The sequence below is a fragment of the Zonotrichia leucophrys genome, chromosome 3 (genome assembly GCF_028769735.1).
Source record: "Zonotrichia leucophrys gambelii isolate GWCS_2022_RI chromosome 3, RI_Zleu_2.0, whole genome shotgun sequence".
NCBI lineage: Eukaryota > Metazoa > Chordata > Aves > Passeriformes > Passerellidae > Zonotrichia > Zonotrichia leucophrys.
The window spans coordinates 102,769,518-102,797,487 of NC_088172.1; the positions used below are offsets into that span (position 1 = coordinate 102,769,518).

The following is a 27,970-nucleotide window of genomic DNA, read 5'->3' on the forward strand; positions in this document are numbered from 1 at the left end:
GTATGTAATGGCAATTCTGACACTGCTATTTGAAAGATACTTTTGCCCATTGTTTTGCATTTAGAAACACTCTGCTGTCAAACTCTTCAGTTTCAAGTCACTGATGGAATAAATATTTTTAAATTCCCTGTTTGTCCCCTGGTTAGATGGGAATAGACACAGGATGATGGCTGTGCACAGCTCAGCTGTCCTTGGAGACTTATGATGTTGCACTTTGGCTCAGACTTTTGATCTTTGATTCTCAGTCCTGTTTTTGCCTGACTGCCTGTTAACAGCAGTGCCTGGGCCAGTTCCTGTCACTGGGGGAATCCACCACGATGGAATGCTGCCTCTCCCTCCCTGATCCCACCCTTTCCCATCTCATGCTACACAGAGCATGATGCCAGAATTGCCCTTCCAAAACCTGAAGGGATTTAATGTAGCATACAAAATGTCATCTATACAATTACATGCAAAATGGGGAAAATATGCAAGCACAGAGAATTGGCCTTGGAAGAGTTCCACAGAAAGAATTTTCTTTTAAAAACACTGCCTTTATTGCACCCAGGGGAAGCACAGGCGAGTTCCTGCTTCCCATTTCTTATGATGTGTGAGCTCTTCACACTGGGCTGCTGAGTTTCTGCAAGGCACTCCACAAAGCAACAGGTGGGGAAAGGAAAATAAAAGGTCTGGGACGTCTGGGGTGAATTTTACACCAAAGACCATCCCAGGAGTGGATTTTGCCTAGCTGGGCTTTAGACTGAATTTATAATGCCTTGAGAAAGAGCAGCCTGGATGTATCACATATTCACATTTCTTGGGAAAAGGAAGACATTAAGGTAGTTACTGTTTCCTCCATAGTAACTTCCTATTTGGGATTTGGTTAACAGGCAGTATCAGAGATGGGGAAACAAGAAACAAAACAAAACCCCACAGAATTCACTGCCCCATTTTCCAAAACATCTACAAGGACTCAAGTCATCTGTTCTCCTGTTTACTACAAATCTGAACAATACCATGAAGCTGAGTGTCTCCAGAGAAATAAAAGGAAGGCTCAGCAGAATATCTGATGGTCTGAGCAAGGTTCAGGCCAGTCAGACCCAAAGAACAAGAACAATCTCAACATACCAACATCTGCAACTGCTGCTGTTAAAGGTGAAGTAATCCCTTTGCCAAACAGATGAGAAAAGGAAGGCAACCATCAGATGAAAATTCTGTGTGGTGCTGTTTCTCTTCAGAGAAAAGCATGAAAAGGGTGTTAGAGCTGTTTCAATACCACCAAGATAAGGAGACATCAAAGAGTTGCTTCTTCAAGTGTGGTCAAATGAACTAAGATTTTTAAAGAAATCAAAATTAAATTGTAAGCCATTAAGGAGAAAAGATTCAATTATTTTTTTCTTTTAATGTCCCTCAGTGAAAATTCCCCTTTTCCTGTTGTTACTAAGGAAAGCCATTCTGGCTTGTTCCAGAGCTTTCAGTGACTGAAGGAGCAGGAAAAGAAGTGGAATGGGGAGGATCACAAGAAGCAGGAATCCTGGACTTGGCACCTCAGCCCTTGCCATCAAGGCAGCACCTGCCAGCTCAGTGCTACTGCACGTGTCAGGCCATGTCCTGGCTGCTGCTCTTTTCCCTGCTGACAAATCTCTTTACCCAGACAATTTTCCAGCCATCTGTTAATTGGGCAACACCACCACTCCACATTTCCAGGGAGGCCTCCACCTGGGTGTTTCAGGCCAAAGGATAATTGAGATTCCATTCCAAAGACATACCCAAAACAAGCTGGGTTTCAGAAGGGTGAGCCCTTCCGAGGTGAATTCCCCCAAACAGCACTAATGATCTTCTGAATAATGAACCAGGGCAGAGCAGCAGCTGGTGCAGAACCGAGAGTGAGGGGAATAGTCAGTATGGCTGCCAAATGAAAACCAACACAAACAAATCAACCAGCACCTTGAAAGGGTATGTTCTGCTTACCTGGCAACTGAGAGAGCTTCATTCCAAATGCCTGTTTGGGTTGTATCTAATAATTGCCTTGTGTAAGAGAAATATTTCTCTCTTGTTTCACCTTTTAATTGCTGAGATGTTACTATAAAGGTCCCAAAAAACTGAAAAAGCAATTAGTGTTGGCATTTGTTAGGTTTTTGTTAATTCTGGTAAAAACTTGATTGTATCACACTAAGAAAATGATGAAATATCCACTCCAGAATCTCCCAGGTCTCATAGCACGGGTGAGGCAAATACAGACTTGGATAAATCCACCAGGAGAAGGGCTGGGGCACAATCCTTTCCATTAAATGTTATTTAGCCTAGGTCTGCTGCCTAGCAAGTCCTCTCTGGAACAAAACAAAAGTATTTCCACCATTCATTGGCCCAGGGAATTATCCTGAAAGTTGAGCACTGGGAATGGGGTAGGATGTGTTTGATGTTTTTCTTACAGCTTAGTTAGGGAAGACATCTCCAGCCAAGCTCAATCACACTGAAATATTTCCCCTGCTCTAATGGGACTCTGGGGTTAATGCCTGTTGGCTGTGTGCTCTCACTGGGACTTTAAGCCAGAAAACAGAGCAGAGTGATGAGCACAAGGCTGCAGGAGCTCCCAGACCCCTGGTGCTCTGCAGCCATGGGCTCTCTGTTCTGCTGCTGTCTGAGCAGGAGAATCACAGGAATTACATGAAAGAGATTCACCTCTGGCATTCAAGGAGATGCTTTTAAAACCAGCAGAAAGTGTGAGCCCAGTGCCCCTCTCAAGTTCTGAGAAGTCAGGAAAGGTGAGCAAGAGACGCCCTGGTTCTCCTGTGCTGGGTTCAGCCAGAAGCCCAGGGCAGTGCTCAGGCAAGTACTGACCCAAAGACCTCACTGAAGGTATTCACACTTTTGCAAAATGAACCTCACAAAAATGTGCAGGTAAAAGTACAATTTCTGACTACAGCCTGAGAGAAAAAAGGAAAAGCCGAGCATAAATAAAAGAAATATGATTTTATTCTCCTTTGAAAAAAGTTTGAAAACCTCAAAACTTTAGATGTGCATTTTCTATTTCCAAATGCAAAAATGTATCTGCATGGTGCAAGCCCAACTTGGCTAGATGAGTGAGAAGTTTCTCTAACTAGGGCAAGGTAAACAGAGTTTCTGTTGTTGATTCATTTATTCAGCTCTCACTCCCTGGGGTTAAACCACACCATCTCTCTTCTGTGCACAGTCCTGCTTCTCATTTTAGCAATTTGCTTATCACTAGGCCCTCTACTGAGTTCACTGCTGGGAATCTGGAATTTTAGACCTCAGAAGATGCCATCATTCATTATCCTTGACATCATCCACTAATCCAAACCCTATCTTTCATCTGTCTACAGGCTAGCCTAATACCACTCCATCACACCTTATCTACATGAGGCCTATTTCCATTCTCACTGCAGTCAGGAGAGCTGTACCTGTGCTGCAGATAATGCCCTGTTTTCATTTAGAAGAATGAAAAATAGGATGAGGCAGAGGATGGAGATGCAGAGAGAATAACCATAAGGAGTTTGTGCTCTGCTTCAGCATATCCTGGAGATTACAGGGGAGGTTTCAAGCACAGGGAAATACCAAATGTTTGGCACTCTTCCCTTTTGGAAGCAAGGTATGAAGCACATTTGCCATGTGCCAGTAAGAAAAGCACCTAATTCAACTGCAGTGATGGAAGGCAAACTGTTTAAGTGGCCACAGCCTCTGTGGGAAGGAGAAATGGCCCTGCAGGGAGCTGATTGCTGAGGCCTCTTGCACAAAGTGCCCAGGAGGGCTCTGCCAAGGGGGTTTTACCTCCCTATCTGATGAGCTGACTTTTGAGTAAATATAAATTATTCATGGCCCTTTAATCAGTTGTTTCTCCTACTTTGTCCTCTGCTTGATTTTGGTTCTAGCTGCCAGATTGCTTGGTGTCTCTCCACTATAAATGATAAGCTGATATTGCAGACAAATTTGTTGTTATTTGACTTTTGCTAACAAATTCATACACTTCAGCATTTTAGTATTCATATATCCCAGGGTTAAATTACAGGAATTATAATAGTTGTTTTATCACCACAAAGAATACTCTGAATTCTTTGTGCTCCATTGGAGTTGTGAAATTATTTTGACGTTTTTAAATCCCAGGAGTTATTTCCAAGATACAATGGAATTGTTCAGTGGCTTCCTTTTGCCTTTTCTTTAGCTCTGCAGTTAGTAATAATTTTCTTTACTAAGTAATGCCCATTAGCTACATGCATAAGCTCCTGTAAAGTATCCAAAAGAGAGTACAATCCACGGTTATAATCCTATCACAGCAAAACTGTTTGGGAGTTCCTTTGCAAAATGCCTTAAAAAATTGTGTGCACAAGAATTTTCTATCAATGGCTGAGAGGCTTTAGGCAAAATAACCCTTCAAAGTATTCAACTCCTTTAAAAAAAGCCAAGCCTATAAAGTCATGTGAATTTATCCTACTTAATTAGATTTATTAGGCACAGAATCTAAGCACAAAGGAAGCATTTTCCAGGCAACCACAGAGAGCAGAGCCCATTCCTCTTTGGAGTTTCCCTGTCACAAAGGAGTTCAATGTTTGTGAATGGAGCTGTGACACCTGTACTACCCAAGGATCTGTCCCCAAAACATTGCAAATGTTTTTTGTAACCCCCCATAGTTGTGCAGTTTAACCCCACATGAACAGCTTCTGCATCTTCCAAAGATCAGAAATGCCCAGAAAGATTCCTGTGGTATCCATTCATCCCAGAGCTGCTCTAATCCCATTACAGCTGCACTGCAATGCTGGAGTGGTTAATTGAGCAGTTATGGAGTACAGACAATGAATAGGAGATGAAGAGATGAGAGATTCCAGGAGTGCCACAGGGGAAAAAAATAGATTCAGAGAGACACTGGGAGCTGTCATGGTTTAGATTCATAAATCTTCAAATCTAGGCTGAGATTCAGTTCTGAGGAGAAGGTAAACCCCAACATTAGGGGGTTTTTATCCTGATTATTTAACTCCACTGTGACATCCAGTTTAAAATGTTGATCAGTCCAAGGCATCCACAGAGGAGGTGAGGGGGAAAAGCACCAAGGCACAGAAAAATCAGTTCTGCAGAACCTCCTTCCTTAAGACACCAAGCTTGGAACATGCAGTAAAGCTGAATTTCTGTCCCCCACTGTCCTGGGTTTGCCCAGAGCTCCTGACTGACAGAGGAGCACAGATTTCAAAGCAGAAGTTGGCAACTAAAAGTGTCAGGAGAGAAGAACAGAAGAAAGAAAACAAGTGCCCAAGTCAGCAAAGCACTCTCAAGAGAGAAGACTTTGTAGAAATGAGTCGTGGCTGGTTTTTGGCAATGAAGACAAATAACATGTTAAAACCAAGCTGGAGACTGCTCCTTTCAGAGGGGCACCTGACCCTGTCAGTTTGCACATGCTCTCACCACATCCCACCAACTGTTCTGCTGCAGAACTGAATCTGGGGAGGAGCAGAAAGCTGGAAAAAAAACAACTAAAAACCTGGGAACTGCACAGTCACAATGAACAGCTTCAGCAAAGCAACTAAAGCAAATGTTTACTTCTGTAAGTAAACCTAAGAGATTAAATACTCTTGTTTCTTCCTCTGTCAGCCTGATTTATACATTTCTCATGTAACACCTGACACTTGAACAACAGTGAATTTAGCAACTAGTTCTCTTTGTTGATAGCTGTATCACTGTGGATATGCAAATCATACATCATAATATTGAAATAGTCACGGCATTTATTACAACAACATCAAATGCAATGCAATTCTCTCCTGTGCAGTCAGTCAGGCACAGCCAGGGAAGTGCTCAAGAGCTGCCTGGGATGAGAGTGTGTGACCACAGGCAGCCCTGCCTCAGGAGGAGAAGCAGTCAGAGTCAGGTACCAGCTCCTGTGCTGACACAGGGTCAAGTGCTCTGGTCAAGCACTTCCCCCTCTGGGTTTGAGCTGTTCCAGAAGTGCCTCACACTCACAGCTGCTTCCAGGAGGAGTATGCCAGGATTCAGGAACTGGGCCTTCCCTCACCTTGGCCTCCCAGCCAGCCTAGTGGGAGAGACAGGCTCCTCACACAGGTCAGGACCCTCACAAACCCCAGCATTTCATTTGAAAGTGTCAGAGCAAGGCTTAGAAAAACAGTGCACTTTGATGCTCTTTGATCCTATGGAGAGTTAGACCCTGGATTGACACAAGCCCCAAATCTCTTCAGGAAGCTTGGCCAACATGCAAGAAGGAATATGAGCTTTATTTCTCCATTTGTAACACGTTCCTTCACCAGAAACTCAAGGGATGAAAGCAAAGTGGAAAAATGTCACGAGTGCACACGTCAAAGTGTTTCTATGTGAATAGATGTCCTCCCTTTCCCATCACCAAGCAAACACACTCTGGCATGACTCAACTAATGCACAAACATGATAAACCTACTGGAAACAAAACAATTGTGCTTTTCCCTTCTGATATTATTACATCTGCCAGATAAATGATAATGTTGAATGCAATGCTTTATTAATCAAAGCTGAGGTGGCTGCCTTTCTCAGTCATTAAAATTTCATGTTTGCAGCTGCTGATCACCTAACTCTATATTTCATGTTTTGCATTTTCCCTATATTTGACAATTCATTAGGCATTTGCCTGTGCTGTTTCCCCAAGAATGTTATGCATTAGTTTTTGAAGGAGTACAGATACATAACTGTATACACATAAAGTTTCTTGCCTGTGAGTGATCTTGTTTTGATGGACATATTTAATCAAGACATTTTTACATCCACAGAGCTGAGCACCCTAGAATCTCTCACATCACAGATATACTTTTATCACTCAGGTAAACATGCCCAGCATGATAACTTCAAACTCCACTCAATACAGAGACACAAAGTGGTCACCAGCATCCTCTTCTCAACTGATTGAACAACCCCCAAACATTCAAAGCCATTACCCAGGCTGCAAGCCAGGAGTTTTCCTAATGGGGAAATACTTCAGTTTCTTTCACAAAATGAGGTGTATTCCATGTATTGTATTTTTAAAAGGGCAGGTTTAAGGCATCTCAGGAATCCAAGTACAAGTGCTCAGCACCAAATACAGCTCTCAATATATATTGCACTATTGTATAATTCTACACATTCACTCTTCAGTGGAAATTCCTACCACTTCCACATCAGATACACCCCAAAACTTCCCTGCAAAATCAATCTGAATTCTAAGACAAAAACTAAATTCTTTTTGCCTTTTATTACTTTTTCTAAATTGATGAGGTTGGGGAATAAGCTTTTGCCAAGCTGCCACATCTAAATAATGATCGCTGAAATCCCATTTATAATAAATTGTACAAGCAAAAGTGATTAGAATGCATGAAAACAAACATTTTTTGAACCTGCTTCTTCTGCCAGGTCACCAGGAGCATGGTATCAGCACAGATTCATTGTCCAGCCCCTGCAGGAGCCAGAGAAGTAGAGAGAAGAAGTAGAGCAGTAATTACCTCCACAACACACACAGTTTCTTCCCCAAAATTGCACTGTCTCACTCAGTCCCTGCCTTAAAACTCAAGCAACTGTGAATGTAAAACTAGAGCAGCGTTTGCTCAAAGAATTAGAGCATCCTCCAGAGTGATGACTTACCTCTGGCCTCTAGGAAAAAATATCTTCCAAGAAAAGCCACAAAACCTGAACAGCATTAAATTTACCAAGCTCAGCCAGTGAGCCCATGAGGAAGAACCAGTACACTGCATAAAACCATCAAACATTAACCAGAGGACAGTCCTTGTTTTCCCCTTGCGCCCTAGAAATATTTTACGAAATATTATTATTCATCCAGAGAGTTGACTGAAGATACAGCTAGAAACCAGCTAGGGCTATTCCCAAATCAGGTTTGAGAATAATCCTATTTATTTTCAGCACCTGGACATGAACAGATTCTCAGTTACTCTGCTGTCCATCCAGCTGGGTGAGGGGGTTCCAGCCCCCGTGTTTTAGGGGGCAAACCTGTGGATCATCTATGGAGGATCCCACATCCCATCCAACATGGAGCACAACCTGCCAGGCATCCCACAGATTGCTCACTGCTAATTTTTCTTTTTCAGAGTTTTAACAATTTCTTCTGTGCTCAAACACTGCAATGCAGAATTGGAAGGAATGTCCTGGGTTCAGTGTGCTGCTATCATAATGATCTCACCACAGCATATTTCTCCTCAGGGCATCACATTAAAAATCACAAGGAACATCTTTAAATGCTGAAACATTTTCTGAATATTAAATCATTTTTAATATATTTTAAATTGTTCCTGAGATCCCTATAAATATATTTTTCCTTTTTTTAAAAAATCAACCTGTTAATATCTCAGGGTCTAAGGCCAGGACTTCACAAGCAATTCAAGCTCTGGAATAACTTGAAAGATCCCACTATTAAATATTGAAAATTCCTTCCAAAGTATAAAATTACAGACATTGTGAATTAGGATGGTAGAAGTAATACCCTCTCTTCCAAATTATCCTATTTTCCTTGTTCAGATGGTGCAATTTATTACAGAGTGAATAATTCATGAGTACTGTGAGACCTTGGCCAACCCTGCACAAAATCGGCTGTGAACAACACACTGTTTGAACTTTAGACCCCTCTGCTGCGGTTCCTTCACTTCCAAGATTCTCTGGTTTATTGGCTGGCATGTTCTTCTCAAACCCTAAATCACCAGAATTTGCACAAGAACCTTCCTGCACACTGACCCAGCAAAATAAGAATATGTAATGCAAGCTAAAATACATAAATGTCAGCCCATGCTCTGAACTTTCAAAAGGAATTATAGCTAATATTTCAAATATCTTGAAGGCACAAGAATAATTTTATCATTGGAAATTAGTGAGATATAGGTGTTCACTCAGAGGTTTTGTGTTTTTCCCCTCCCCACTCAAAATACCTTAATTTACAGAAAAACATTAAATACTTAAAAACATCCCACAAACCCTAATCCTCATATTCTGGTTTCAGGAATTCAGATAATCTTTTTAACTTCTCAGAAAATAACAGCTCAAAGATACTGAATTCCCTGTACCTTAATCTTCCTTTTAGTCCAGAAGAGAGACAGGGAAAGGGCAAAAAGGTGTGGAAGGACTCAAGACATTAATCACAATGGCAGCAACAGCCTGAGCTCTGCTCCAAGGCAGGAGAAATCTCACGTCCACCTCACATTTCTGACTCCTGACTGTGAGAAGCAAGCCAGATATTGATGGAGGAATGGAAGGCACGTGACTGAGGGAATCCAGGCTCATTTCAGACATGTGAGGGAGCTAATCCATTGCTGCCGCCTTTTCCTAATATTAACATTAATTCTGAAATTTATCAGTGACTTTGGGAGTAATTTTTCTCTTCTCCATATGCTGGACCTCAACAATGAAAAGCTGTAGCCATAGTAACCCTGATGCTGTTATTAGGGAGAACTGTACATCCACTCAGAAAAAAAAAAGTGGGTTTAAAATGAAACATCAGCACTGAAATGGCAAGGGCGGGGAAAGGCATTTGTGGTGTGTTGTAAAAGCAAATGCATCCAAGGACCAATTCAGCATTGGTGCCAACAAAACAAGCAGGTTGTGACATTCTGTGCTGCTGCTGCCTTTTTATTTTTTCAATTTTTTAGCAACTCAGGCAGTGATGGCAAAGAGGCCAAAAGGTCAAGAAGGTCACCTGTGATATCCTACCCTGCTGATGTCAGTGGTCCATCTCAGGGTGATTTCCTAGGGACAGGATTTGTCCACAGTTTACTTCTGGGGAAAGTTTCTGAGCTGGATCAAGTTGGCAGGACTCTGAAAAATCATCTACAGCAGTGCAAACTTCCTGCACCTCCATCCTGAGTGTAGGAGACACAGCCATGCCACAGCTATGATCTGTCCTAGATTGCAAGACAATGTGTGGATCCTGATGCCATCTGTTAGAGGTGGGGCAGTTATCTCCTGTTCATTGGGCAGTTTTCTTTATCTCTTCCACAACCAATCCTCCCTCCAGGAGATCTCTGCTGTTACTGTGCCAGTGAGTGTCCCTGCATGATAAAATTCTATCATCTCAATGGGAGATGCTCTGCCCAGGGGAAGAGCCAAGCATTCCTACCTGGATCCAATCTGACATTTTGGGACACCAGGCCAGCCTTTCCCACTGGATCCCCACAGGAGGACCAGACCCATCTACTGCACCACTGGACCTTCAGAGGAAAATGACAGGATCCCTGATCCAAACAGAACCACAGCTGGCACTGCAGGAGGGCTGAGCCACCATGGAATGGGACTGTGCCACTGCCCTGACCCACGGGAGGTCAGGTCATATTCTGACTCTGTCAGTCTTGTTTTGTATTACTGCATTGTTTATTTTATTTTTATTTTTTCCTAATAAAGAACTGCTATTCCTACTCTCCTGTCTTTGCCTGAGAGCCCCCTTAATTTCAAAATTATAACAATTTGGAGGGAGGGGTTTTACATTTTCCATTTCAGGCGAGGGTCCTGCCTTCCTTAGCAGACACCTGTCTTCAAAGCAAGACATGATCCTAAACCCTACCATCCTAAATTTGTTGTAGGAGAACCTTTCAAAATCACCTGGTAATAACAGCATGGGTGAAGACCACAGCAACACTTCTCTCCCTGCAGGGCCTCCCTTTGGAAAGCAAAGTCTGTGCATTCGGCATTTCAGTGACCTAACAGTGTTTTCTCACCTCATCACTGAGGCCTTAGCAGCACTAAACACAAATTACAGAGTGACAACACCATTAGGCATTTTTTGGATAAGTCCTACTCCACCCACCTTCCACACCATCGTGCCCTACAGAGGAGATTCAGAAGAGAGGCCCCAGATTTAGGAATTCCATTATGCACACAATTTCCCACAACAGCCCTGAACTCAGGTACTCAGGTGGAAAGCTCTGATTTGGCAGCAGGAGCAGCAGCAGTGTCTGGGTGTTCCCACAGGGAAGGGAAGCACAAGCTGGGGAGGGACAGGGCCACAGAGACACCTTGCAGCTTCTCCAGTGGCACCAGGGACCCCACAAGAGCGGCTTTGGGAGATCATCCATGCCCCAAAGAGCCACATCTGAACCCAATTTGTCAGTACCCCATACAGATGGAATGATCATGGCTGGCACTCAAATTCAGCATGGCTTTTTAACCAGCAACCCCAAAATCAGATAGCAAAGCTCAGGGGCACCTGCAGTAATGCCCAGCACGGCACAGGGTTCTCCCTGCCTTTGTTTCAGAGTTCCTGAGAATATATCCTGATTTCTTTTACAGCATTTCTTTTGCATATTCCCTGCTGGAGCAAATGATAGCACTATAAATGCCTCAAAAGCATTTAATTTAGATTTAATACGGCAGTAAAAAAATCTATGGGTTCTAAAGAAACACTTAGATGCATTTAATGAGTACATGGGATAAATCTGGGCAAGAAATATTCCATCCAAGACAACACAGTGCCAGGTTTGGAGTTCATTACCTGAGAGATATACTTGCTTACTTTACATTTGTAATTACATTTGCAATAAAAGTTGCAACCCAACTGAATCTCAAACCTCTGTTTTTCAATGTGAATTAGAAAATGGAAATTCAGAAAAGCCAGGAGCACTTCATCAGCTTGTAGTCATTGTGGACCTTTAGTGAAAATCAGTCCCTGGAGCTCCTGCACTTGGCACAGCCGGGACACTCTCGCTCGCCAGAGTCATTTCCAGGAGTTGCCCCACTGAGGATGAGCTTTAATCAGCAATCCAACCATGCAAAACCTACCCTGGCTCTATCTCCCTCTCCACCTCCCCCCCCTCTGGTTTTTTTATAGCATTCTTCCTTTTCAACCCAGTAATCCAATCTTCCTTTTTAACTGCAGTAATCACAGCTCTGGATCCACTCCTGGCTTTTATACTGCTGGGAGGTGCCTCCCATCCCCATTTTTTGATCCTGGGAGCTGCTTCTGGGCCCCATCCTGCAGGGGTGCAGCCAAACCTTCCCTCTCCTTTGCAACAGAGCTGAGCAAACAAGGGCAGTGACAAAAAATATCCTAAAAGTGCCCACAGCCTCAATCCCTGTGAGGGAAAGAGGAAAGAGGATGGATGGAGCAGCACAGAAAGATGGGAGCAGTGTCAGACAAGCCCTGCCTTCTCTCAAGTGAGGCAGCAATGGGCTCTCTCTCAAGACTGCACTTGAAAATTCTTGTTTTAAACTGTGCTTGCTGACACAGCTAATAAATGCATTAAGGGCCTTATTAGGGAAGATGGATTTTGAAATGTACACCTTTGCCATGTAGTTACTTTGCCTATGAAGTTCAATTAGCAGTACCTACTTCAGAGAGACCATGGAAGGTGCATTTATAATTAATTTATGTCCTGCATTTCAAGGTACTCAGAGGAAAGACATCCTAGGGGCACAGTATTACTATTACTAGCATGTTTCTGCAGTGGCTTGTAAATATCTGTCCTACTTCTCTTCATTTTTCCTTCCTTTTCACTTAAATTATCATATTCTGAAAAAAAAGCAAATGCTAATTGTATGAAACCTTCAGAAATAAAATGCTCAAATAAGCTTGGGAATTAGATTTTCTTTCATAATTGAGCATGTTTATTTCGGGCAATAGTACATGTAAGCCAGAAGAAAATGGGAATATAAAAATATATAGGATGGCTGCCACATAATAGTTCCTTGCAAGAAGAGGAACAATAAATATTTAATAGAAATGCAAATATAAAGCCATCTGAGGAGCAACTTTTGCCATAATTTCACAGGGAGAGACCAAATGGGGCGGGGTTAACACCCTGGGTTACCCTCTTCTCCAGGGAGCTGGGCCTTCAGCACTTCATCCCCCTCACCTAGAAAGGATTGAGCTGAATTATTTATGTTTTGGAAATCTTTGGCAGTGTGCATCCATCAGTCCAGCACAGGAGATGCAGTCATTGCCTTTGCTCCAGCCAGTGCTGCCTGACAAGCTCCCCTCACGTGGGGAATGGAACAGAACAGCTCCAGCAATTCTCTCCTTGGCCATCTGGGTGCTGGCAGGGGGTGGCACCTGCAGGGAGCACAGCCTGGCCCAGTGGCACCAGCAGGGACAGAAAATTGGGTTGCTGCCTCAGACTCTGGCAGCAGCTCTGGAGGAGCTGTGTCCAACAGAAGGTGAAAGGACTGTGGTGTGTTGTTTTCTTATCTCTTGGATGCCTTTTCATACATATGAGCCAAATGAATGGGTTCTCTGTAATGATTAGATCCTGCAACTTATTTAACTGATCCTATCACTGAGCACCTAACAGGAAACATAAATCATTTTACTCCCTGCTTTCTTAGAAAAACAAAACCTTTTTTTTTTTTTTTTTTTTTTTTTTTTGGTTTAGATCCACACAGAATCTTCCTTCAGTTAGAGAAATCTGTGTGGAGCACCTATCAGGGTTTGTTCTGGGATGCCCCATCTTCCTGTGCTGCAGCAGTACCTTTATTTTAGAAATGAAGATTAACAGAGTGTAATTTGGTAGGCAAAGCCAGAGCCATCAGCCTGTGTTCATTTGCTCAGAATGCAGGATTAAAGTAGAAAAAATGACTTAAACACACCTTGCTGGGAGCACTGGGTGGTCAGGGCTCCAACTGCTTGACTGAACCACTGTTGTGAGGAGCAATGGTGGGCAGGGCTCCTCCTCATCCAAAGTCACCACTGCACTCAGCAGGTTTCTTTGTTTCTTTGTTTCCTAGAAAACAACAAAAATCAACAAAATCGGAGATGGAATTAAAATATTTGTGGCACCGTATCTCTGCCAAAGCAGAGTAGGTGTTGAAGCCCAACACGCTTATATTTGTTAAACATCTACCCAAACTCCTTCATTATTTGAAATGAGGTAGCCATGAGCATCACAAATTTCTATTTGGACCTGATATTGTTTCCTCTGTTTGTCCTCAGTTCTCCCATATGCCATGGAGAGAGGAAGTGCCCAAACTTCTAAATGGGGTGATCTCACCAGACAGAGGTGCTTGAGAGTGACACTGTCACACCCAAACTGGTGTCACCTTGTGACATTTCACAGCAGGCACAGGACTTACCCCAGTTCCCACCACAGACAGAGGGCTTTTGTAGCACAACTTTTTAAAATTTTTTTATTCTCTGAAAAGTAACACAATTGACAAAAGTATTTTTGTGTCTGGCCTGGAAAAGAAAAGGTGACTTCTCCCACTGTCAGCTCTGCAAACTCACTCTGACACCCAAAAGAAAAGCTGGGATATTTCTGGCTCTTGTATCTCTGAGAGCAACTAAAACACAGCTTCCTAAACTCTGCAGGAGAGCACAGAGAACTTTGGCCTCAGGAGACTGCTGCCCTTGGACATCCTCTGCCAGGAGAGGGTGCCTGGGCATCTGCAGAGGGAGCAGGGCTTATCCAAGGAGGAATTCAGGCTCTGTGAAAACAGCTGGATAAGGCCTTGAGCAACCTGGTTTAGTGGGAGGTGAGCAGTTGGGACTGGATGATCCTTAAGGGCCATTCCAACTCTTTCACACTCTGGGATTCTCCATCCCTTATCTTTGGCTCTGTCTCCTGAGCTCTGTTTGAGCCCTGTCCCACAGGCAGCTCCTCACAGGCATTCCTGGGGAATTCACTGCTGTTTTTCTCAGGACTCACTGAAGAGTTTAATACACAAAACATAAAGTGTCTCCCTCACTTTATCATATTTTAAAGAATCCTGGTTCAGTTTTGCTCCTGAGCTGTCTTGTGCTGCAGGACCACAGCATGGCCCCATTTCCCTGTGTCTGTATGATTTTCCCTTTGAGCACATTCCTGGTGGAGCCAGGGTAGGAATTCCCATCTGATTACAAGGGCTCTGAACAGCAGCAAAGGACCAACCCCTCTACATTAGGGACAAAACACATCTGAGCCCTTCTGTAGCTTGTGAGGTTCTTCTTTGCCTGACACTGAGTTGGTAAAACTCAGATATAAGGCACAAATGACATCCTGCTACTTCTCTCCTTCTCTGTTCTGCTCCTCTAGAGCAGCCCCAGGGAATGTCTCCACTCTCTAAAAGCTGGAAGAAAGCTGAGGCACCAGCCATGAACCTCTGCAGTGCAAAGATATTTCAAGCCCCCTCTTTTCCTACCTGGGAATGCCATAGCCTGGCCACAACAGAGCAATGCCAGGCATTCCTGCCAGCAGCAGTGTGTTTATACCTGTGGAACAGTGCAAAGAAATAATAGTGCCACCAGAGTTATATCTGCATTCAGCATTCCCTGTTAACACCCAGCTTTGATAGCACAACTGTGTATTTCATGGTCTTTCACCAAAGAGCTGTATTTGGATCTTTTTCTTGTTCACTGCTCAATAAATAATAATATTTTTCTTCATGGATTTAAATTCAAATATTCTATCCAAGCTGCATACCTGTGAGTAGTTTCCCTGTAGGCCAACTCCTCTTTTGAGAAGGATTTGGTAACAAGTGGAATGGACGAGCTGATTCCCAGCCAATTATTTATTCAGAGAAACTTCTCCTGCTTGTGAGCAGACTGCAAAGTCCTCAGGTCTGTTTCTCACTCAGAATTATTCATGGCTTTTCTCAGTGACAGATAGTTGGTCTGCAAAAATGTGCATTTCACAATTTTTCACCCGAAGAAAGCTCAGTCACTCAGGGATCTGGGAACGTGACAATCCATACAAGAAATACAACTGTGCTGTACTTTGGACACTGACAATGCAACATGGCCTGGAAAAAGAGCTCAGGATGCTCAGATTCTAGAAAAATGGTTGGGTTTTTTTTGTCTACACCTGGACAGCTTTGTCCTGTATTTCTGTAAGGGGAATGCCAGCAGGATTGTTCCAAGTGCCAGAATTTTAGGTGTTGATAATTAGTCCTTGTACCGCAAACAGCAGATATCTGATGCATTTTTGGCTGTGGAGGTTCATGAACTATCAAGAAAACTGAATTTCTTCTCCAAAGACAACCCCTGACCCATGACCTGTTGCTTGTTTCAAACATGTCATATCATTAACCATAAACATGCATTACATTGTTCTCAACATTTATCCCATTGTTCTTTTCCTTAAAAAGCTACAGAAAGCTCCCTATCTCCGTGAAGTCCACTGGAAATCTGTTGCATTATAGTCCCTCCAGGAAATGGTATTTTTCTTACTCAAAAATGAACCATAAGCACTGTCATCTTTGATATGGTGCCTCTTATACAAATTTATCCTGCATATTTTTATTTCTCAGCAATAAACATTTGGAGAGTGTGTCTTTATAAACTGCTATTTTATCAAGCTGTATATTTACACAGACATAATTTGCCAGTCCCTTTGTTCACTCGACAGCATCCAATTATCCTCTGAACTCCTTCACAGAGCACTTAATTTCTCACTTTGGCAATTCCTGCTGTATTTCAGTGAACCTTTGTGCCCGAGCTCTCTATGATCTGTTAATAACTCTGGCCTTTAAGAGCTGCAGACCCACTGACAATTCCCAGCACCTTCCCTGTGGCACCAGGGCCTTCCTGCCCAGCTGGGCACTTGTCTTCCTCACCTGGCTTCTGCTGCAGCCCCACCTTTCCTAACTCCAGAATTTTCTATAGCTATCATTCTGCCCCTCATATAAGATCTCATTCAGTTTGTTTATTGATGCCTGTTACCCTCTGCAAACCTTTTTATTTTTCTTCCTACAAATGCTGGGCTACAATAACACATTCCCTGTAACCGTGTGTTAACACTCAGGCTATTTTTATTTTGCAGGAATGCTAGCACTGACTCGAATTGCTCTTGCCTCAGCACCAGGGGAGGTGGAGAGAGAGGTTGGTTTTGCAATTAGTGATGCCCAGCTCTGCTCCTCCTCAGGAGTTGACCAGCTCAACATTTGGAAAACCTCCCTGGAATTTCTTCACTATCCTTACAACAAGTATAACTGGATACAGAATGATTTCCAAACACTTTCATGGTGTACACCTTGAATAAACAAGAAATATTTCAGGCAGTGATTAATATTTTGAGGGGAAAAAAAAAAAAACCCAACCCCCTAAAAAATGAACAGAAAATCCCTGCCAACTACTTGGATTGGGATAGGGAAGATTTCATTTATGCGAGGCCCCGATCTATTGTGAGATTGTCCTTATTAAATAGCTGCAGCTTTAAGTATAAATCCACTTTTAAAAATACTCCTCGAGTGTTCTGAGTCCCTTTTGGACACGCCTCTCCCAGCCCTCCCCAGAGAGCACCTGTTTCACTGTGGCTGGGATGATGTAAGGGGAGATCCAGATGTTAAATGCGAGGCTGTCCTCTAGTGGTGGCAGCGCTCGATCTTTTCCATGGGACACGGGCAATCCAGGAAGGCTGATTCCTGCACATTCAGTGCTACCCAAACGCAGGCATTTGCTTTTGATGCAAGGTTTTTGCTTTTTTCTTACACCTTTTAGTTTCTTTTCTTTCCTACTTGCTTCATTACCTCCCCTGGGATTTCTTTTTCACTCTAAAAAAAATAGCAATACCACTTTCCCTAAAGACAGGGTTTAGGAGTTGGTGAAGTCATTTGAAAACATCCAAAGTGGAATAGTTTCATTTTGAAATCTCATGCTACTTTTACCAGAAATCTGCACTTTCATTTTCACCAGTGCAGAGTAAATAATTAATTCATAGTGTTCAGTACCAAACTGCAAACCCTGCAGCTTTCTGTCCTTTCCTCCACTTCAGCCTCAGGTCAGCAGTGCAACACTGGGGACTCAGGACACACAGAAAATACCACTCTCCATCTCCTGAGCAGCATTTTTCAGAATGCCTGAGCCCTCCTGAAAATAATTTCACATGGCAGGTGGCACTAGGTTGTTCCTGTCATTAATTTTTGTTGATAATTAAATTATTATTTTTAATATAATTAGTGAAGCCTCAGTAGCATGGGTTTGGTTCGGTTCTCAAATGATTTATCTTGTGAAAACCTTGCAGCCATTCTCATGAAGATTCATGGCTCTGTTTGTGTGTCTGTATAGGAATATAAAAGGACTGTCAGCTGCTCTTTTTTGCGCTCTGCCATCCTGTGGATTTGTTGGCATTTCATCAAAAGGAAAAGATTTCTTTCTATATGTTGCTACAAAGCAGCAAGAGGTGATACACAGTAATTACAGACAAGAGACTGAGCAGAGCAAAGGCAAGGAGAAATCCATCTCTGTTCTTGCTCTTGTTCTGCTTTTTCCTTCCAGGGAGAGAGCTAAATGAACATTTGATGTGGATTCTTTGGGGCAAGAAAGCCCAGAAATCCTGCACACAAATCAAGATGCAAATGTGCTTGTCAGTGCTGCTGTGCTGCCAGCACAAAAACCCAAAGCACTGGAGCTCCTGGGAGAACAAGGACATGCCCAGGGTACCCTGGCAGGCAATGCCAGAGCTCACCTTCGGGGTGCCCACACACCCTCAGGCAAACACATCAAACCACAGCACCTGGAAATGTTTGTTTTGTGAACTTGGTCTGAAAACGTCCTGGGAACCACGAGAGCTTGGGAAATTTTCCATCCTGCCAGTCCTTTCCCTGCACTATAATGCTCTTGCTGCCAATCCACAGTCTACAGAAAACACATTTGTTTTACCCTAAGGCTGTTTTTCAAACCCCTGGATGACTTCAGGTCACCTGAATGAACTGTGAGGTTTTGTGTGAAGTTTCATTTTTCTTGCTCCAAACAAACTGATGGAAAACACAAAGATGGGTAGAGCAGGCACAGAAATTGATGGGCACAGGCATTGTGAGATGAAAGCTCGGTGATGTGGGAACAAGACTGGGAGGAAACAAGTTTGAATGATGTGTTTGGGTGCCAGCCTCCAGCAGGTTACAAAGTCCTGCAGTGAATGTGATTCCTGTCACTTCTGACAGTTTGGCGAAAACAAAGGTCAGAAGTTACCTCTGGTTTGGATACTAGAATAGCTGCCAGTGGAACATCAGACATTAATGATATTGGTGTTTTCATCTGATTCAGGACTTCCACCTCTGCTAAGGAAGCATCTGCTGCTGTTACAAATTGTACCTGGAGTTATTGATCCATGACTCAGCTGCAAACAGTGGGAGTTCCCTCGCACTCCCCAGGCACAGAGGATGTTGGGAGCTCGTGGCTCCAGCCCCAAAGGATCCCCCAGGGCTGACACAAGCAGGGAGCTGCCCAACTGCACTGCCTGGTTCGTGCTGACCCCCCAGTATGGGCACTTGTCCACCTCTGGCTTAAACCCTCGGGGCACAATAATGTCCCCATGCCAGCACATCCCACTCACCCCATCTACATCTTCAGCCTTCCCTTCTGATTATTTCCAGCTTCTCTGAGACTGTTTCCAATGGAGGTGATTGTCAGTATTTCACATTAATCCTGAAAGCATATTGTTCTTCCTAATATTCTTAGTCCTTGAAACACAGGGTGTTTAAAAGAAAAGAAAAGGAACACAGTTTGATGTCCATATTCTTCTACTTCAGGACTTTTGTAGAAAACCTCTCATTTCCAGTCTCTCATGACAATGTACAGCAGGTGAAACATGGAATACTTTTTAAATATAACAGTAATAAATGTTTTAGTGGTAACTCCCTATTGTAGGACTTAGTTATGCTAAAAAATTAAGTTATCTCAGTTATATGACTTCAGGTAGAGTCATAACATAAATACTTTTGATAGCCAGGTTTTACAGTGCAAGCCAAGAAAATGTTCTATGTAAACAGAGATAGGAAAATTATTTATTACTGTCACTGGCCAATGTTACATGAACCTTTCTGCATTCTTCGTACCACCTAAGAACAAGCACAATTCTCCTTTGCCTCATACCAAGTGATCTCACAGGGCAGTCATGCTGAATTATGAGCCTAAACAGGCATCAATCACTGTGGAATTCCACAACTCTTAAGCTTAAAGGTGAGTAAAATGGTTTAGACAAAAAAAAGTGAAGGAGGAACAGAGAACAAGTGAGAAATGTGATGTTATATAATTCACATCAAAATTGCTCATACATATCTTATTATAGCTCAACATCAGCAAGACTGGCAGAACCATCCTCTTAAATAAAAAAAAAAAAATTAAAATATTTATACTCAGTAATTCCCATTCATTAATGCTGAGTAGCTTGAAACAGTTCCCAATACCCAGCACAGCATTATTGGCAAAGCAGCTTCCAGTGCTGTGAAAATGTTCTATTTCTGTAATGCAATTTAATCAGTATTAATTCAATTCTTATGCACTGAAAGGCCATTGTCACCAGAACTATTCCTGCACTCATAGAGGAGCAGGGTGTGTAATTCCATCAGAAATGCACTGCACTCAGGAGTCAGGATATTGTTGCTAAAGGCTTCCAAAAATCTGTCCCATTCCACAGCACTGTCTGTCTTCCAGAGCTCTCTGACTCATCTCCACTTATTTTGTTTAAGCCAAAGCTTAAGGAAATGTTTTTATTATTAAATGACTAAAAGCTCTATTTTTCAGCATAACACCATCCACCAATATAGTAATTTCTTTCTTGTTAAGTCAAATGTTCAACTTAATTAAGGAAATTCTCAGGGAAAATCTGATTTCTGTCAGCCAGTGGCAGGCACAGAGGCTCAGAGAAAACAGCTGCTCTTTAACAAAAATCAAGGCATTTTGCAAGCATTAGACTGTGGCTTTTTGCTTTATTTTGCTCTAGCAATCCAGTTGTATTAAAAAATGCAAGTGGAGATGTATTGAGGTGCAAAATAAAGTTGGGCCAAAACAGAAAAAAAAACAGAAAAAGAAATTAACTCCTTCTCTCATTGCAGGTCCTCAAAGGGTTCCTTCCATGTGCTGTTTGCTTTCTTTCTGCTAAACCCCCTGGCCTCTGCTCACCTGAAAGCTGCTGAAGTTTTCAGCTAAAAACCCACTGAGCTTCAGCCTTGAACAAGGCCTTCACCAGTCACCTATGAAAAATTCATATTCCTCACAGACATAACTTTGGTCTCACTTCACCAGCAAAAGAGAATGTCTCTATCTATCTAAGAGCAATATTAACAACTAATCTTCATTACAGCTCTTCACTGAGAAACACAATGGCAAACTTGCATCTGACCCTGTAATTGGTCACTGCCAATTGTTTTTTCCCAAAAAAATCCTTCTTATTTCATTAATGGTAAAGCTGGCCTCATTTTTATGCCATCTCCTTTTCTGGTGGGGGCAGCACAGCAAAGCCCACAGCTCTCACCTAGGCACCAACAAAAAAGCCCAATTTTGCACAGTGCCAGGATGGCTCTGAGATGATCCCTGGGATCATCCACACAGGAAAACTCAAGAAGTGCAGGAGCCTCTGCTGCCATTCAGCAGTTTGCACATTCCTTGGGGCTGGGCAGAGCTGTCTCCCCCTGCACACTGTTACAGTCAGGTCTGTCAGAGCCTCCCTCATACCTTTTTTTCCCCCCTTTTTTGGAACTAAGCATTTCTTTCAAACACAGCCACCAGCACCTCCCTTGTTATGTGACAGCTCTGTGATAAATCTGCCATGAGGCTGACATGAAGACATGAAAGATTTTGTAACTCCCTAACCCATCTAAGAGGTTTCAGCTCCATTTTTTCACCTCTAAGGAAAATGCCTGAATAGCAACTGCATGAGAAAAGGGGAAAGGGGAGACTCAGAGCTGAGTATTCCTCTCCACCCTGTAAAAACCAAACACACCATCCTCAGAATCTATGAAGAGCAGAGAATATGTGTGTAAAACTTGCTAACCCAGTGATCAGGGCATTCATCCTCCTAGAAGGAGGATTTATGTGTCTTTTATAGAAAGCCATGGCTGGATAAAATAAACGAGTCCCTGGAGATGGCACTGAAAAGTCAATGTTTCCTGCCAGATGGCACAGCACACACACAGGGCCTGCGGGAGCTCCATGCCCTCAGGACACCCAGGATGCCAGGGAAGGGATGCCAGGGAAGGGCACCCAAGCACAGCAGTGGCTTCTGTGCTGGGCAACACTTGGGCTGATCCCAAAGAGCCTCTGCCTCCATCACAAACACTTCTTGATGCAAAACCAATTGCTACATGTACCCCTCAGCCTTCAGAGAGACCAAGGGATGGATCTGATTCTGGTTTTATTTTCACAGGCCAGCACAAAATGAAGTGTGAGGAGGTTGATAAATGCACAGAGCATGGTGCCATGGTTACCAGTGACATTAGATCCCTGGCTGAGCAAACTGCTGCAGGAATGATTTCTGTATACACAGAATTACTCAATTATGTCAGCTGTGTGTCTATAAAACGTGATGCAATTGGATTTCACGGACACAGGAGGTGCTTGGTGTTTGCTCTGCCTGCGTGGAGATGCCTCAATGAACTCCTTTGCTCTGCTCAGTGGTGACACTGCTTCCACTCTGATTTTCCTGACCACAACAACTCTGCCCTGACTCCCAAAAAAAGGATTGGCACTGAGCTGGCTGAAATTGTGACTCTGCCATGTCCCAAGCAAAATAAAATGTGCCAAAAAGAATTTAGTTTTTCACTCATGGAAAATACACCATTTACCTTGCGTGAAGTGGGAGAGGTCAAACAAAGCTCTGGAATTCTGGAAACCTGAGTCATTCCTGTCTCTGGAATTGCAAGCATAGCAGGATGCTGGTTGCAGTTAATCTGCTCTAACCATGAGCCAAAGGCAGAGCAGGTTGCTGGGGCTGGTCCAGCTGAGCTGTGACTACATCCAAGGATGGAGATTTCACAGCTGCTCTGGGGCCCTGTTCCATGTTTTCCAAAGCTCACTGAAGCATGATTCCATGGGCTTCATTTGTAAGATGAAGCAAAGCCTCATCATCTTGCTTTGCATCTGTTTTTGCTGCTGCAAAGTGGAATAGCATTATAATAATCTTATTTAGAATGGTCAGAGACCTGTTAATGAGAAGCATGACAATTGTCATTTTCATGTACAAATTCAAACTGAAGTCTGAGAACAGCAACAAGTTTAAATGCAAGCATACAAAAGCTGTTTTTTTTTTTCCAGAAGTGGAAAGAGAAGGAATTTATCATGCTCCCAAGTCTGATGCTCAGAGCTGTGCTGCATGTAGCTGCTGCTCAAAGAGAAGACATCAGTTTGGACTTTGGGGCTTTGGCACCAGTGACATGATCCCAGGAATGAGAATTCCAGAGATTGCAGTGGAAAGATATCCCTCTAATGGGACAGAGGTTTCATTCACCAAACAGAGCAATGATCACTGGGGTAACAGCTGAGAGATAAAAATTATTGATGATATTTGATAATGCAGCAATAAAAACAGATCCTCTAGGATTCCAAGGAGGAGGCAAAATCCTGCTGTGAGTCAAGCACTTATTCTTGTCTTGGATGCAGGATGATATGAAGTGAGGCTGCAAACTAGTCACAGGTACTTGAACACTGAACTGCTCCATAAAGCTTTGACTTTAGGCATGCATAGAACAGAGCAGCTCAACTTCCAACAGAAGCACAAAAGTGCTGAGACCTGACTCTGGCTCTCAGCAAACATCCACAGGGGAAGCTGTGCCCTTGGAAAACATGGTCCTGAAAGGAAAAATTCATCTTCTGTGTGCTTGTGTTAAAGCTACACAACTCACAGACCTGGGAAGGTCTGGGGCTCCCCTTCCTTGGTGCCCACAGGGAATGTGGGATCCAACATTACCTTGGGGGTGAGCAGGACAGCATCTGGCAGGTTTATTCAGTTTGTATCCCACCCAAACAGCAGCACTGCTGGGAGTAGCTGTAGCCAGCACCAGCACTGTGGTGCCATGGATTTTACACCCATCAATTACCCAATTGGCCCGAAGCCCTCCTTCATGCCAACAGCATCACAAATTACAGACACAGCCATCAACAGCTTGTCATTAGCACAGGCAACTGGACTGATCCTACCAGCCTCTGAGATGATGACAGAAATCATGTTTGAACACAGGAGTGAAAAACCAAAGGGTTTTTTCCTGAGATTCTGCCATAGAAAAGTATCTCTTGATGGTCTCAGGCTAATCCAAATCCAGCTGATAAGTATCATTTGGTGGGCTTTTACAACTAGTACTCTTTCATATCTCAGTTCACATCTCTTTACGATCCTTATCCCTTAAAAGCCTTTGATTGATGCTGTGAAAGGAAATCTCTGGAATCCTAATCTTCTCCTGGCTACTTTCAGCCACTTACTGTCAGATACCCACTGCCAATGACCCTCTCAAGCTTCAGATGCTGGTCACAAATTCTGGAAATGGACAGGTTCCAGTCTCCCTGCAGGCAACACACAGAATTTATCATTTACTTCCCTGTTCCCTTGGCACATACAAACACAACTTCTGCTTAGTTCTCCCCTGCCCCAAAGTTACAGCAAAGAGCTTCTGCATTTCTTTGTCCTGGGACTGCTGGCTACAGACAATGGCAAATTAATGGGATGATTTTTTGAGAAAACAATTATTTGTAATGTATTTGAAATTCTCTTATGGTGTTTTCATCACTGAGCTAAATGTGGTGGTGTAAGAAAGAGGGCAAGTTCAGATCATGAGGAACTACAAGGAAAGATATGAAGGGGAACTGCCATTCTTTCAGTAAATTCTATTTAAACACAATTTCAGGTCTGTGAGTGGATGTCAGGGAAGCAGAGCAGAGCACAAAAGGGGTCACAGGAGTGCAGGGCTGACCTGCACAATCTCACACACCACTGCCAAACCAACAAATCACTGAGGCACTCAGGTCTTAAAATGGTTCACAGCCCTTCTGAAACACTGAGGTGAGACTTGGAAACCAAAGCCACAATTATTCCATTCATGCTTTCATCATCCTTTTATAAGACATTCCCACTGCCTTGAAGAGTGAATTAAGGAGGGGAGGATTAAAGATAGAAGAATAATAAAGGATGAAAAAACATGAAAGGATAACAATGACACAAATACTCTAATTTCATCTCTCAGTAACAACTTTCATTTTTAATCCTTCACTGACTGGGAAAGGACTATGTGTATTGAAGAAAGTGCTCATATATAGTTTGTGACTATTCTAATTAAATTTTTTTAAACCCAGCAATGGGGAATTTCCACCAAGTTACATTGAATGTTCAAATTAAACCAAGAAAACTCAGTGTCTGTGTCATTATCTGGGTTTTCATCTGAATGGCAAAAAGCTGAAATGAATCCCTGATTTATTCTTCTTTTCCATTCTGTATGGACCAATGGGATTTAGCAGCTCAGTTCCATAGAAGAGCTCCTACCTGCAAGTCCCTCATTGAGCACAATGCTCATTCCAACTGGTGCTACCCCAAAATCTGTAGCTCCCTGCAATGAGGAGAATATTCTGTTCTTGCAGAATACTGTGACTGCAAAATCAGAGTGCTGAGTTTTACTTGGTGTCCTTGGTAACCCCCACAAGTGATTTCTGAACTAAACTGTAATGGACAAAGCTGACAGGCACTTGGCACATTCCTGGAAAGTCAGAAAAGGGCAAGGAAAGGGCTCAAAGTGTCCCCAAAAGGATGACACTCTTGACAAATTCTCCATCACTGGGATTAGCTCCTGACCACACTGATTTGGAACATCCCAAACAAGACAAAACAACTTATTTCCCTAATTTCTAACATCTTCTGATTTATGTGAGCCAAGCACCTAACAACTTGGATATGTGCAAAGACATGGAGAAGGATTTACAAAAGCACAACATTTTACCTTCTGAAGAATAAAACAGAATGTGTGTGTAAACAAATTCATCTGCATTTACATCCTTCCTGCTTTACACCTGCCCAGCATGGGAGAGGGAGCCACAAATGTTGCTTTATCTTCCATTCCATATGGGAAGCAGTTCATGCTTGTTTCTAAATACTTTTCATTTAAGACAAATGTACCCTGTACTAGCACCAGTCCTCCAAACCAGCCATTGCAGCAGCCAAGATGTGTGTAAGATGTTCTGTTCTAATGATAAGAGCAGCAACAAAGGATTTGAGGTGTCAGGGTTCAAGATAATCTCTTGGCAGAACACCAGGAGGGAGTTGTAGGAAACCACACCATAAATCTCCTGAGGTGCTAAGACATTTCAAATAGTGAATCTACGTTATCAAAGTAGCAATTGTGTCATCTCTCTTTTTCCCTTTGCTTATTCTGGGTATTTCTAATGCACTCACATAGTTGCACTTAAGCACCAGACAGCAATCGTGCATTAAAAAAAATCTGAGTGTGAAAAGCAATGATTTCACAACTACTTCTAATGCAGCTAAAAGCTTCATATTAAAGAAAGTGGCAAGATAAATGCTTAAAGATCCTAATACATTTCAAGGAAGAAAAGGAGAAAACAATCAGATGCTGTGAGACAGAGAAGTAGAAATAAAAGCAGCCAAGGTGTTGGTTTAAGGCACCAAAACATCACACAGGAAAGAGTGAACATGGCAGGGACAAGAAATAGAAGATGTAGAAGATCCATTTTTGCACTCATGTTTGACCACTATGACAAAATAATGGGTCCTACTTGCACAACCTACATAAACTACAAACATGCTTTTCATAGAAGAGCAGAGAATGAAGGAAAGAAGGACATTTTTCTAGGCTGGTAAAAATCAGAGTTTGAAACCAGGCACTTATTGACAGCAAATCCTGAGTTTAGAAGAAATGGGTAAGAGGTGCTGCCTTTAGTGCTCTTCCCTCACCTCCCAAGGGTAACAACTCAGAGCTCTCACACAAGTGTGTGAGAAGGAGGAGCTTACATCACTACTGCCCCTGTTCTACAGACAGCATGGAGAAAGGTCCAGTAACAGGGGAAAAATAGGATTCCATATTAATATTGCTCTCACAGCAGCATTTACAATGCCTCCTCTTGCTGGCGAAAAAGTGCATTTGTTTCTTTAGGACTTGCTGCATTTCTTTGTGGAAGCTCTTCCCTGTCCCACTTCACTGCACACCTGGCACATCCTCTCTGGATTTTTCTCCAGAACTGGATCCTGGCAGCTCAGCCAGGGAGAAAAGCCACGGCCTACTGTAGTGCTTGGTAACTGCAGACATCCAAACTCCAGCTCCATGTTCTGCCCAAAATGTCACAGTTCTTCACAAAAATCCCAAGAAATAAAGCACTGAGTTTTAGGCACAGAATGACTCCTATAAAACCCAGGCACTGAGCAGAACCAGAGCCCATGGGGGAGCAAAAGGTTCCACTTTAAATACACAAGTATTGCTCAGCTGGAGGAGCAGCACCCCCTGCACCACCCAAACAGGAATTTGCAAAGCTGATTCTCAGTGAGATTTTCTCTTTTTGAAAGGAAAAAAAAAAAGTTAAATTTTCATCAAGAAAAATCAAGACACTCATGGTAAACATAATAAAAAGTTTGCTGTTTTTAAATTTTCTATTTTTTTTTCCCATTAAAAACCAAATCTATGCTCTGTAGCATTTTGGACTTCTGAAGTTTTCACTGGGATAAAACCCAAACTAATTACTTGCTGATCTCCAAGATTCAGGATCATGTTTCCTTGTACACGTACAATGAAAAATATTGAGCACAGCTGCTAAGAAACCTTTCATTGCTGGGTACTTAGCAAAATTGATTGAAAGTCAGATTTTTTTTGCCCACTGGCAAATTCTGATAACTCAGTACCTATTTGCATTCCAAATCAACATGAAAAAAATCAAAATATTCATAGATTCTGTAAAACAAAAAGCACTTAACAATTTTGCCACAGAGAAAATTGACTTTTCAAAGCAATTTAAATGCTATTTTTACTTTCTTGGATACACCTTCTCCTGGAAGTCAGCGTGGGACTTGTAGCCCTGATTTTGCCCAGTGAGCCATCATATGCATTAGGGTTTTTTCCCCCACCAATTCATGTGTGATTTATGTCAAAAGAAAAAAATAAAAGCAGGAGTTACTTAAATCCGGAGCTTTTCCTACCAGTCTATTGCTGCTTTTTTAATTAGGCCCTTAGGTATCAAATGAAATTTGAAGATGAAAAGAAAAATATTTACAGCCCAAAGTAGCCAAGTGACCATTAATCATTAAAGTGAGAATCACCTCAAACCCAGATTTAAGCTATTACATCAGAGACTTGAAGTTAAAATCTTCCCTCTCTCACCACAACACCATTGCTTAGTGCAGGCCCTTTCCTTAGTTTTTTTTTC

The 27,970-nt window shown here is 42.6% G+C and overlaps 1 long non-coding RNA gene across 2 annotated transcripts in view; it reads right to left on the reverse strand.

Moving 5' to 3' along the window:
- LOC135445054 (uncharacterized) overlaps nucleotides 1-27,970 on the reverse strand; it is a 62,107-nt gene that overhangs the window by 18,527 nt on the left and 15,610 nt on the right. For both annotated transcript variants that reach the window (XR_010439445.1, XR_010439446.1), the window contains exon 3: nucleotides 13,519-13,652. This is a non-coding gene — a long non-coding RNA (uncharacterized LOC135445054). The remainder of the gene's footprint in view (nucleotides 1-13,518; nucleotides 13,653-27,970) is intronic.